At 39.9% G+C, this 13,430-nt stretch overlaps 1 protein-coding gene across 2 annotated transcripts in view; it reads right to left on the minus strand.

The window, feature by feature from the left end:
- EPB41L3 (erythrocyte membrane protein band 4.1 like 3) overlaps positions 1-13,430 on the minus strand; it is a 201,841-nt gene that overhangs the window by 143,966 nt on the left and 44,445 nt on the right. The gene's annotated exons all lie outside the window — the stretch shown is intronic.

The following is a 13,430-nucleotide window of genomic DNA, read 5'->3' on the forward strand; positions in this document are numbered from 1 at the left end:
TTACTGCAGTGCCAGAAGTCCATGATTTTCAAAACTTTAACATATATTTTTAAAATCAGAGTTAGATCCTGTGTATATTGCAAAATGACCTGACATGATGGCCACACATGTGTTTTCCTCACAGGGAAGGTATGGTACGGAATGGCATTACAAAGTCAACCTTATTTTTTGAGATAGATCTCAATGCTGAACATTAGACTATCAGAAGTTCAATTCCCTGAATTCATTTGGTCTACATTTACTAGAAAATACACTCATTCAATTCACCTGGCTGACAACAAAATACCATTTCATCTTTGGTTCCAAATGCACTTTTGGGGTTTCACTGTTATTTTATCTTTGTATCTTTCCAGGCACATCCTAATCCATAGTTTTAAGAATTATGCTAAGTGACAGAAATGAAACAGGCACACAGATGAGCGAAAGACATGATCTAGGATTAAGAAAATAGCTTTCAGAATAAGACCCCCTGTGCTCTTCTATATCCTGCATGACAAAGTTGTAGAAGGAGCCATAGATGACCCATACTGAGGGGAAAGGCAACTATCAGAGTTATTCCATCAGACACTGCCAAGCTGCTGCTTCCCCATTCGCAGAAAACCTGCATGGAAAAAGGGGTCATAGGAAGGAAGTGGCTGTGAAACAGCTGCCCTAAGTGGCATATTTCCCCTACGGCATAGACAGAAGCCAACAGAGAAACAACAAAAGCCAATGTGGTTATCTGATTCAACTTTAAGTAGCCTTAGCTATGGAGTATCTCCACTGGAAAGATCACTGAAGGCAGTAGGAGAGCTGGGGGCTAACCGCAGTGATCTAACAATGTAGGCACAACTGAATAACTATTGCACAAATCTCAGTTTAAGGAATAGTTATTCTTTTCTGTGTGTGTTTTTGTAGTGAAGGGGGATACCAGGAATACCAGGACCAGTCATCTTTTTTTTCCTGGAAGATCCTGGTAAACTGAAGGACCTGAAATGTGACAGTACTGATGCATGAGGAAACCTGAACTGTAGCTCCAACTGAATGAAGAGGGGATATGGAGTCTTGTGCTAGCAAGAGCTCCAGATCAGGTTTCCACATCCAGCTGTGAGGTCACATTCCAGGTTCTCCTTCAAAGATTGCTAAAGTCATCCAGAAAGAAAAGGCAAGTTGGAAGGCAATCCTTATGTATTCTAAAGCAAATCTCAAAAATTGGTCTTTCAGTTGATCAGTAAAAAAAATGTATTACTAGTATCATGTAAGAATAGCAACGGCGCAGTCTGGAAAATAATTTCCTAGAACTAAAACAAAAATATGCCATTTGAGTGGGATAAAATGTTCTCTCCAGTTTCTGCAATCTCAGTGAAAGGTTTAACATTCTTATACAACTACCTGATATCCATCTTAGATGTCCTCAAAATGTTTTTAATCTTAAAAAACACAAAAAAGAGTGAAAAAGATTTCCTACCTGCACAGATTAAAACTAATAGCTTCCTTTGGTGCTGGACTACCTTGTTCATTCTTCTAACAATTTTTAGGATCTTGGAATTTGTGTGATTTGAGCTCTCTTTTAAAGCCCATATCATCCACAAGATTATTTTATTCAGTTACATCCTGAAACCCATTTAAAGCTAAAATTTGTGTTCCCGGCAGTGATTTCCTGAAATGTTAATTCATATCTCAGTTTCCATTAGACTAGACCAATAGAATTCTTATTTTGCAGTTTTATGGCATTTCTAGAGCTAGTGCAGAATTTATCAGCCAGCGTACTTGCTGGGTTAGAGAATATTCGTCATACAATTCCCATATTCAAAAGAACTTCATAGAGACTCTCCCGGAGCACAGCAGTGAGCAGAAAAATACTACTATTACACGACAGTGCAGTATGTTATCTTGTAATCTCTTAGAATCTAAACCCCTCAAGTCCCAATGGTTTGGCCCATGCTTATCAGGGCACTCTCTTCACTTTTTAAGACTTTGCCTATACTGTGAATATGGTTCCTGTTCTTTGGGTTTCATGTATTTACCTTATGAAGCCTATTTATCACACACCCACTCAATGCATTTCCTTTATGAATCCTTCTCCATCCTCCTTCTCAACCTAGTTATTTGATTTAGCTTTTTACATTTCTGGATTATATGACTATTGTAAAGCACTCTGAGAGCACTTGTGTAAGGGCCCTGTAGAAATGGAAAGGAGTGAGTGGTTGATTAAAGTGAGAGGTAGAATAAGATCAGTAAACTTGATTAATGACAGCTTTGTGCTGCAGAACATAAAAATCTCAATTCGAAATGTCTTGAGAGTCCAAAATCCAGACCACAAGAGGCTGCGTGTGTGAAATAGCTGATAGCAAAGCTGCACTTCTACGGGACTCACTGTCTGACTGATCCAGAGAACGGCAATTACCAGCTCTTGGAGGGAGTTCCTCATCTGTCCTACTGGGTGGAAACAGTACAAGAAGAACTGCCAGCATAAGATAAACAAATTCAGGATGAAAAGGAGAAGTTGGGGGATGAACCATGTTGGATGGTAGCATCTGTTAATCTAGAAACAATAACTGTATTTTTTTTAAATTTAAGTTCATATAATAACCCTGCATTTTATAAATCTTGACTTCCCAATAGGGCAAAGTAATTGCATATATACACAGTCATGTTAAGCTAATTTATTGGAACTGCGCTTATCCAAGCTCTTTGGGGCAGGAACTGTCATTTTATACATGCTTGTAGAGTGTCAAGCACAATGGGGCCCTGACCTGGTTGGACTTTAGACACTACGACAAAATAAGTGGTAAATAATACTTTAAGTTTGAAAAATTCTATTTTGTCCTCTGATGTTCATCATTTGCACTGATAATGTGTCCATTTATTTGAATACAATGCATGTCTCCACCCCATTTGATTTTTGAGGGGAGCTTATCTTGGAAAGACTTTCACTGCCTACAGTAGAAATGGTATCAGGCTAATAATGTAGAGAAAATGAGGAGAGGAAAAAATGTAAATATATGGCTAAATAGTTCACTTGCTGTGAACCCATTTAAAGCCCAATTTTGGGGGTACCAGTTTCAACAGCAATCTGAATGGTTTCCATGAAGCTCTAGTATCTGTTTCAGTACTACAAAATATTTACTATTATCCTTCAAATTCTGTTTCAACATCCCCTTGAGATGAACAGACTTTTTGTAATCCCTTTTATCTTTAACTGTTATTTAATAATCCCTTGTTACAGCTTCTGAGAACTGGAACCAACAGCTATAAACAAGGAACTAATATGAGTTTATATAAAATTGTTCATCACCCTTTCACTTCAACTTAAAATTGTCTTGCTAATGTAGTATTCGGAGAGAGAGAGAGCATAAAAATGAAGGACTACAGCAGAGCATGATGGAAAGAAGCAGCTATGCAAGCAAGCAGTTGTTCTCCAAACAACTTTTCCAATGAATATTCCAATGGAGGCAGGAATTGATAATTACCAAATTTAACAGGTATTTTACTATATTAATAATCTTGTTCTCAATCTTGTGCTTAATACATGCAAGTAAAGGCCAGTTAGGTTGATAACATGCTATTTGCATGTGTAAATCCCCAGTGTAGGTGCACAGTTGCAGGGATTTCACATGCAAGTTAGGTGCACAATTTCATGTGCATATATTTGTGTATAATTCTCAAAATTGGGCCCATTATATTCTCTCCCCTCCCCGGCTCCAAGCGCTACATAAAGATCAGCTGCTTTTAACACCAGAAATTTAGTAAAATAGTCTGCCTTGCTGTTACATTGGTACTGTGTCTACTCAGTAAAGCTTTCAGCTCCCGAGTAAACAGAACAAGTAAATTCAATTAAAATAGCTCTGGGACAGAAAGGAGATGAGTAAGCCAGGAAAATATAATGTGAATTTAAATGAATGTTATGTGAATAGAAACAGACCAGACCAGACAATAACACAACCACTGTACCTCTTTCTTTTATGCCTGTATTATCTCTGTCAACATGAAAAGCTTTACAACAAGCTAATCCATTTCACATCTACATGCTATCTTGAAATACTCTACATAGGAGTATGTCTTATTTTCTGCCCTCAGTGAGGGCCTGACTGTGGCTGGCCCTTACCTGGGTGCACAGGAGATAGGGAAAGAGTGAAAAGTGCATCCTTTCTTCCCCTGCAGCCACCCAGGGTGCAACCTGCACAAGCGCTTGGCATAACTGCAGTTTGTGAGCCCAGGGAGGCTGTTCCCTTCCTGCTTCCCGACAGATGCACAACACTTGTAAGGAGGCAGGGCCATGGTCCCCACTAATCCCTCCATACTGACCCATAGAGCAGGATTGGTGCAACCTGGGGAGTAAAGTGCATACAGGGGAGTGCTCAAGAGGAATTCAGCCTATGGTCTGTCTGGCTCCACCCACCCCCAACACGAGGGTCTGCCTAAAGAGGACAGTGGCCCTGACACATTTTATAATTGTACAAACAAGGAGCAACAGTTCCTCATTCCTGCACCTTGTTACCACTTTTGAGCACTATATTTGTTACAACTGAGAACTAACCAGATAAAATTAACAGCATGCATTGCAATCAAGTCTAAGTTAGGCCAATCAGGTCACAGGCTCTCAAGTTATCATATGGGAGAAGAGAGGGAACACACAACAGATCCATGTTATATTGTAATGTATGTTTTTGTTCATTTTATAACATACACCTTACTTTCATGCTTTACTTGTACCACACAATTAACTTTCAACGTGCTTCATAGTTAACAAAACATCTGTGCAACTAAAACCAATTTTGTGTCTGCACTGGAGTGAATACCATAATCCAGACCATTAATAAATTATTCTTCCTGTAACACTTGCACAGGTGAATATGTCATGAATGCACTTTTCCAGGTAACATATTTTATTACATTTCAGCTTGACAGGTATTTGCTTTTCAGTGCTAAATGGAAATAAGTGTCCACTGAATTATCACCGACAGCACCATTTCTTTATTTTGCTGTTACACTTAAAAGAAGGTTGAAAAAGGTGTAAAGTTATCCTTTAGGGCAAGAATTTTGATTTTTAGAATGCCTAGAAGTCTATTCATTTCATTGTACAGTCAGGGGACTATTATATTCACCAGGTAGAAAGACATCAACCAGTCACCAAGTAAAATCTTTTCCTCTGTAGCCCCTAGTATCTCTCACTCACTCACTCTCTCTCACTCTCACACACACTCTCTTTCTTTCACTGACGTTTTTTAAAAGGTAGTGGATAAATGCTTCTCTCTATGTTAAGTTTTTATTGGATCAATTGTTTATATATGTTTTAATTAGTTATCTCAACTATTCTATTACTGGAACTATTTGTTAAAATTCAGTGATTTCCAGTTTTCAATGTAGAAATACTTAAATATTGTTATTCATTCTTTTGTGATGGCACCTAAGGACTCCAGAGAACAAGATTAACAATATTTCAAAAGAAAAGTTATGTTGAAGCTTACATGTAACTATAAAATTGGTGTATGTAGAACAAGTGTATCTTGGCATGAGTTCAATAAGCCATGGACAGACATGGCAGAAAGGGAACCGAAGATAGCAGTGTTCTAAAAATAAAAAGAAGTCATAGTTTCAAAAACAGGAACCAATGTGTGAATAAAGCCACTTTACATGTGGAGGAAATATAGATTTAGTACCGATGAGACAGAAGAGGCTTGTGCACACCCCTTGTTTACAGAGCTGGCTTATTTGTCTTATGAAAAAGAAGGTCAGCTTTTGTTTAAAAACAAGATTCTAGCCCTTAAGTGTAAACTGATTGCTAGGGTTGAGAGGAATAAGCAGTTTGGTCCTGCTCGTGTAACAGGGACTGGGGGAGAAGGAGGGGAGGACGATAACCCCACCACCACACTTTATACAAAATGACACACACAAAAACTATAAGCTTTCTTAATTCTGGCTTCCTAACTTTGGAATGCTTGACTTCACAGCCTTAACGTTTAATGTAATTTTTTGTGAGTTGACAGCAGAGGAATGGTGAGACTCAAGAATCTTTAGTTCCATTCCAGGCACTGGAGCTGAGAGTGCTCTAATGGGCACAGATCTTCTGCCCATTTGCCCCAAAACTGACCCCTTCTACTCCATCCCCTTCATCTTGTCCCTATCCCTATTCCTGTCCAAGCTCTTCCCCACCTTTGGCTCTTTGTCCCAGTCTCCACTTCTCAGACTGGTCATCCCAGTTCCAATCTCCTTGCCCAACCAGTCCTAGTAGCCCCATCCAGACTTGCGGTCCAAGTCCCAATCTCCACTCAACTCTTCGTACACATTTTCTGTATCTCCCTGGGACATTACACTCCATATTCTTTATGGAAATACACTTATGATATGGATATGACATAACTGATGTACTTTATGCAAGATGGCTCATGTAAGATATCATTGGAAAGGTTAGGATTTACTGAATGTGATTATCCAATTTGTATGCATGTATCATTTCTGTATCTAAAGTTTGGAATGTGGACTTGTAACAATTACAATAGGGTGGGGATTGGGAAGACACCCACCAGAGGACAGGCCAGACTTGATGGGCCATTAGGAAGGAACAAGAATTCCTCACCATCTCCCTCCCCTTTACTGCTGGGATCCAGTGATTGCTTATCACATTGCAGGGACTTGAGCCCAATCCTAAAAGATGTTCCGTCTCAAAAAGATGCAGAGAGGGAACCAGATAACATTACCACCTCCATGGCCACGTCCTGAGTTAATGCATGCTGTAGTCAAACCAGCAAAGTTGCTATTTGCACCGCAACCACTGAAGGACAATATTTCTCCATGCTGACTTTATGCTGGAAGGTGTTAGTGGCCACCATCTATCACAGAGGAAGGTAATGCCCATGGGTGTGCTAAACGCACTTATTTTTAAATGGAAAGAGTAATTAACCCCCTTTGTGGAGTAGATAGCTGGAAACCATAGGAGACTAGTACCTGCTGATAGTAAGGGGGCACAATTTAAAGTTTATAGTGGTATGCAGCAGGGTTCAAGGCTGTTACTAATGAGACAAAGGAGTTTTGGTTTCTAGTGCTACTTTTCATAGAATCATACAACTGGAAGGGACCTCAAGAGGTCTAGTAGCAGCTTAGATGAAGTGAGCTGTAGCTCACGAAAGCTTATGCTCAAATAAATGTGTTAGAAAAGGAGGACTTGTGGCACCTTAGAGACTTTTTGTGGATACAGACTAACACGGCTGCTACTCTGAAACCTGACAAGATGACTGTGAAGATACTAATCTCTCCCCCTCCTGGAAGGCGTCCTGGGATATAACTAACTCTACTAGGTCAGGTGGTCTTGTCACTTGATACTAAATATTATCTTGGACTTCTTGTATCTTTCCACTAAAAGGGAAGAGGGAGGGGGTCACGTTTAGGAAACAAAGGATTCCCACCTTATGTAAATCTTATTTAAGGGTGGGGAGGAAGGCAAACGGGACTCTCCTCTTTTGCCTACCGAAGAAGGAGTGCTGAAAGAACCTGAAGGGAGAAAGGCACTAACCTGAAGGGAAAGGCAGGGGTGAGTCCAGACTGAGATGCGGGTCCAGTCTGTAAGAAGAAATAAGATGGGAGTTGCCTTACCAAGTTGGTGGTCAGTGCTAATGAGGCCAATTCAATCAAGGTGGATGTGGCCCATTCCCAGCAGTTGACAAAAAGGTGTGACACCCCCCCCACCACCACACACACTTGGTAGGGGAACTCCCATTTTTTCATATGTTGTATATTTATACCTACTTACTATATTTTCCACTCCATGCATCTGATAAAGTGGGTTATAGCCCACAAAAGCTTATGCCCAAATAAATTTGTGAGTCTCTAAGGTGCCACAAAAACTCCTTGTTTTTACTGATACAGACTAACATAGCTACCCCTCTGAAACCTGATACCCTTGCACCACATCTAATTTCAGTGATTTCACACACCAGCTAACTGGCAAACAATACCCATGTTCCCTCCTCTCCTCCCCTCCCACACACAGCTCTCAGTCCTTGTCTCCTTGCCCAACCAGTCCCTACTTCCCTCCCTTTCCCCCCAGCTCCCAGCCTCAGCCTCCCCACCAAATTGGTCCCAGCCTGCCCTCTCACTCTGGCTCCTAGGGCCCTTTCCCAGCCCACCTCTGTCTCATCCTCCAACTCCCAGACACAGTTTCTCTTCCCCCTAGAGTCCTAATCTCATCAGACTCTTGTCCCAATCTGTTCCTTTCCAGGAAAGATAAAAATCAATGATCTATACAAAACAAAACCCCAAACATAATTGGATTTTTTTAAATTTACCTTAACTAAAAGTTTAGTTTTTTGCCTTTTAAAAATATTGAAATTTAATTTTCAATTGACAATATACGCTAAGGCCTAAATTTATCATAATCGATTAAAACAATTTACATTAAATACAAAAAATGTCAAGCAATACACATTTGCTGCCAAGTTTCAAAAGAAAGTGGAATCACTGGACTGGTGGATGTCACTGGAACCGGAGTTTGTTGAAGTACTAAACCAGCTTTTGACAGCAGTAGCCTCCCCCCCCCCCGCATTTCAGTTTATTCAACTAGTTCAGTTTAATGACTAGTGTGTTCAAAGTTAAGAAACCAAGTGGAAGCTGAAAAAGGCAAAAAAAAACAACAACAACTTGTTTTCATATTCCAATCTATGAATTCAACCTAGGTGTGAGAGGATGACATCTATGAGTTCTAAATTATTGAAGGCCATTTTGACTAGAAAAAATAAATTCAGCTCACTAACTACATATAATGCTTCTTCCTTTAATAAATCAGTTATAAATGGAAAACAAGTTTTGATACACTTTCATATGTTTTCAGCATATTTAAGGTAGTTATTTCATAAAAAATTAAAATGCTGTTTTTGTGCAATGTTATTGATTTTGAACTTCCATTCAAGTAGAGCTTGACATAAATCACAACAAAACAATTTAGTAAATAAGAAATACATTATTCACTATTTTCTAAAATAAAAAGATATGCAAAATATAAGAATTGAATAAATGTTAAGCTATACAGTTGCTTAAATAAATGTGTATCCTCATGGTCAGCAAATGGAAGCATCAAATTTCACATTTAAATCAGCATGTTATAGTTACCAATCAGAATCAAGCTCTCTTTTGGAAAATAACTAAAAAGTACAAATGAAAAACACGATTAAAATCAATTATTTAAGTCACAGTTAAAATCTGATTTAAAAATCACTTTGACTTAAGTCAATCTGCCTTGTTCCTTTCCCTTCTCATGTCTGGCTTTTGTTTCCTCTGCATTCCAATCCTATGGCTTCCTCCTCCATACTGCATGGGTGCCAGCAGAGGGGGCAGCAAGGACACACTCTTTCGAGATTTTAGCAGTTAAAATTGAAGAAGCCTCAGGCTAAACATATGCAAACCTGATTTAAAAAAAAAAAAAAAGACTAATAACTTGGCCAAATTCACATGGACAAATGGCACTTCTCTCACACAAACACCAACCACTCTGCCAAATTTCAAGTCTCTGCTCCCAAACATGGGGATAGGAGAGCTTTTCAAAGAAAAATTAAAAATTGGCAAAACGCTATTTTCCCCTTGCCTTGTTCTCAGAAATGGCTGGAACATTTTGGCTGAAACTTTCTAGAATAAATCAGCATGTAACAGACACCCAACAGAAAAAATTTTATCCCAAATGGTTAAAATCTGGTAAATATATAAGGAACAGAAAACAGGGTCTTCTAATGGGGAGCATCAGGCAACCTTAATAATGGGCAGTGCTACCAGTGCCATCTACAATCAGTCACTTAAATTTGGAGTGCATTCCAAGGATCTTGCTAACTCTCCTCAAAAATCATTTAGTCAGCCCTTTGCATAGCAATGTAATAACTATGGACAGGAATCGGTTACATTTAGAGAGGGAAATGTCTAGGGATTATAATGTCATTTGGCAGGCCCATTCAGAACTGTGACTGCTGATCCTGCTTGTTAAAAACTGTTAAGCTCTCTCTGAGTCTGGGCTTGAGCTGGCTGCCGCTCACAAGGGGAGCTGCCATGCTGCCACCATTTTCATGATCATGACCACTAATGCAAAAGGAACTCTGCATGTGTATCCTTCACCACTGTATCTAAGCTTTGCTCTGGGGATTTGCCATGTAGTTCCCACACCCTATTCAGAGGAGGAGAAGGGGAGACGTGGAGCCAAGCTGCTGATGTAAGACTGAGTGAGAGGTCATGCAGTCTGCTCCTCTCCTTTCCAGTGCCTGTTGGCCCAGCCCAAGCTTGAAGTCTGAATAGGTGGCATCAGGAAAAAACCTGGATCCCCCCCTCCTCCACTCTTTCCTACTCCCCATCCAATCTTCCCATTCCTTTCATCATCAAGGGAAGGCTGTCCACCTCAAGGCTACATGTTTCCAAACTAACAACGCAACCTGCTAACAGAAGGCATGGAGAGCAAAACAGAAGGCATCAACAGAACCTGCCAACCAACAGAAAGCACCAACATTCAGGCATGGAGAGCAAAATAAGTGTTATGTAAAACAAGTGGTGACAGGTACGTCATCCTAGGGCCTCTGATTTGCAAAGGTCTCGGGATAACCTGCCTGCCACCACAAGATTCAGGACATTCTCCTTCCAACACCACTCCTGCTGTGAGGAACAGCTACCATGTAAGGGAGTCACACTGGGAAGAGAAAAGTAATGTGGGTCAGGAAGTACTGGGCTAAGTATGGAAATAGGACGACTAATGGATATATCTGTGGACATGGCTGTGTGTGGAATTAAGAGATATTTTTGCTGCAAGAAGAGAGAGTATAGAGTTGATGAGGGTTTGTTGTTTAGTTTTTTGAGGGAGTATCTTTGTAAAATTTGGCAACACATCTCTAACATTTATGGGCTACTGAATCAATTTGAATTACTTGTCTAAAACAGCTAAACAAGTATTAAGCATGAAGGCAGAGGAAGAGATAGCAAGTGGAAATTAAAAAAATAGTTTTTTAAATTTACTTGACCTGTATTTGAGATTTCAGTTTCATCATTTTGAACAAACAAAGCTACATCCCATCTTCTACTACTAGAAACTCCATCTTTTCTAAAATAAAAATTAGAGTGGTAGGTCTATCATTTTTGTCTACATGTACTGCTGCTAGGTTCTGATGCTGTGATGCTAACAATCATTTTAGGGTGTGTCTACACTTTTAATTAAATTTGTAACCATCGAGACACATGGTTGGCTCTAAACATGGTACTCGCAGCACACAATATTAGTTGCTAGTGACCCAGCCTGTCATATGGTTATCTTCCTGTAATCAGATCATAACACTTATTTTGCTCTTTAGACAAAACCCCTGAACTATGGCTGTATATCTAGTATGGCAATCCTCCTTCCTCTAAGTTCTTTGTGAAATCCCAGAGTACATTGCCCCATGTCCTGCCAGTGCTGCTTTGTGTGCATGTCATGCAGGTATCAAATACCTGCCCAGTTTTCTCAGAATACACCAGACAGACAGACAGTAAGGTAGATGTGGAAAATGGCTGACACACATGGTTGCATTCTGAAAAAAGCTGCTGGTTGCATGCAGTTCAACTATGTTTGTTGTAACTGGGTTGGATAAGAGGGTCACAATTTGATTGTCTCAAGATTGCCTCATCATTCCAATTTCGAAAGCAAATGACAGTGAAAGGTTGTACAAAGGGTAGCAAGAGCAGAGACAGACTAATGACTTTCTAAGCAATCCATTTTTAAACTAAATCAAAGGCCTCTAGACATCTCAGCCAGAGTTTCCTCAGTGGCTCCGTATTCACAGAGCACAAGCACATTCTCTCAAGTCAAAAAACTCAGAGCCCCAGGGGATGTCACAATCAAGCAGCTTTACGCATAAAATTGTTGAGGAACCTCAGAGAGGTACAATTTGATACACAGCCCAGGAAAGCTGCCAGCAAAAGTGAAAAAGAACAGAAAGCAAATCAAGTTGGAAGTAAATTCTGAAATTCCTCACCAGGATAACAGAAGAACATAAAAGAGATGGGTTGGTTGACTCACAGCTAGTAAGGGATCATTGGCTTTAAATCCCTTTTCCACACAGAATTAGATCACATCTGGAACCTATAGTTTAGTCTTCCACAACATTAAATATTTAGATTTGAAACCTTAAACATGATACAATTAGACTGTGCTCTATAAAAGATTCCATGGTTTCAAATAATGGCACCTGTACAAGAGAAACCTTAAAAACAAATGAATGTCCCATAGAAAGGTGTCAATGTAGCCTATCAAGTTTGCCTAATATCAACCAGTATCATTCCATATATTTTCTCATATATAATTATGGTTTCCATCTACAATTGGGAAGAGTGCAACCGGTTATTTCAGATGCAGTAAATTAGATTAGTTTGGTAACATCTCAAAATGAGATTACTGCAATGCATTCTAAATGGAGTCACACCTTAAGGCCAGGCAGGAACAGAAGGTGGTTCGGAATGCAGCTTCCCGATTATTAAGTGCAGTTTCTTGCTAGCATATATCTGTGTTAGTGGCTGGCATTGCATAATGCCTAACTGGGATGTGTGAGGATGAGGAAAGGGTAAAGAGGATGCATGTACCAAGATAGACGTGGCGGGCAGGATGAAGCCATGTCCTACCCCCTTCAACTTTCCCACCAGAACTGCCCTGAAGCACACATGCTTTCAAAGGGTGTCAGAGGTTTTGCTCCAGTATGTGCTCCCCTAGAACCCTGGGGAATTCTGCCTGGGTCAGCTAGAATTCCTCCAAAGACTCCCATTGCTGTGTGGCAGGGGTATGACAAAATACATTTCAAAAGAACTAGGATCTGGTTCTAGGAACTAGGATCTCAGCACCCTTTCAGTCCCCTAATACTAAAAGTAATGTTTTCTCTGGGTGTGGAAATAAATAAATAGCAAAGACTTCACTTTTTACAGATGTATGTTTTTCCTCTTATCCAGTATTATGTGATATTGATATAAAAGGTGTTGTATTGTGACACTGATTAATTGAATTCTGAGTTTAATTCAGGTCTTGGGATGGGTATTTCTACTTTTACACTTATAAAGCAGAATAATTATGTCCACTTCCTACTAGAAATGGTCTGTGCCTCAGCAAACGAGACAAGGTAGGGCAAGGCACATCTGCACTGCTTAAGAAAAGGAGCGATTTAGGTAGCTAGAATATTTGGTCAAAGTGTCATAAGGAAAGAATCCCATCAACTACTGGGAGGGGGGGTGGAGAACAAAACAAAAAAATACCACACTATTCCAGCTACAGTTACCATCAGCAGCCAAGGAAACTACTTATAATCGGTGTTCTGCTCTCCTACAGGAGAGTGGTCTTTCCCCTTGCAAGCGCTGAATTTCCAAATATAGCCAAGCACACCGTGTTTGTACAGCACCGAGCAGGACAGGGTCCTGGTCCATGACTGGGGCTATTCGGCACTACCACAACTAAACTAAATGGAAGGATA

Source organism: Caretta caretta, chromosome 2, assembly GCF_965140235.1.
Source record: "Caretta caretta isolate rCarCar2 chromosome 2, rCarCar1.hap1, whole genome shotgun sequence".
NCBI lineage: Eukaryota > Metazoa > Chordata > Testudines > Cheloniidae > Caretta > Caretta caretta.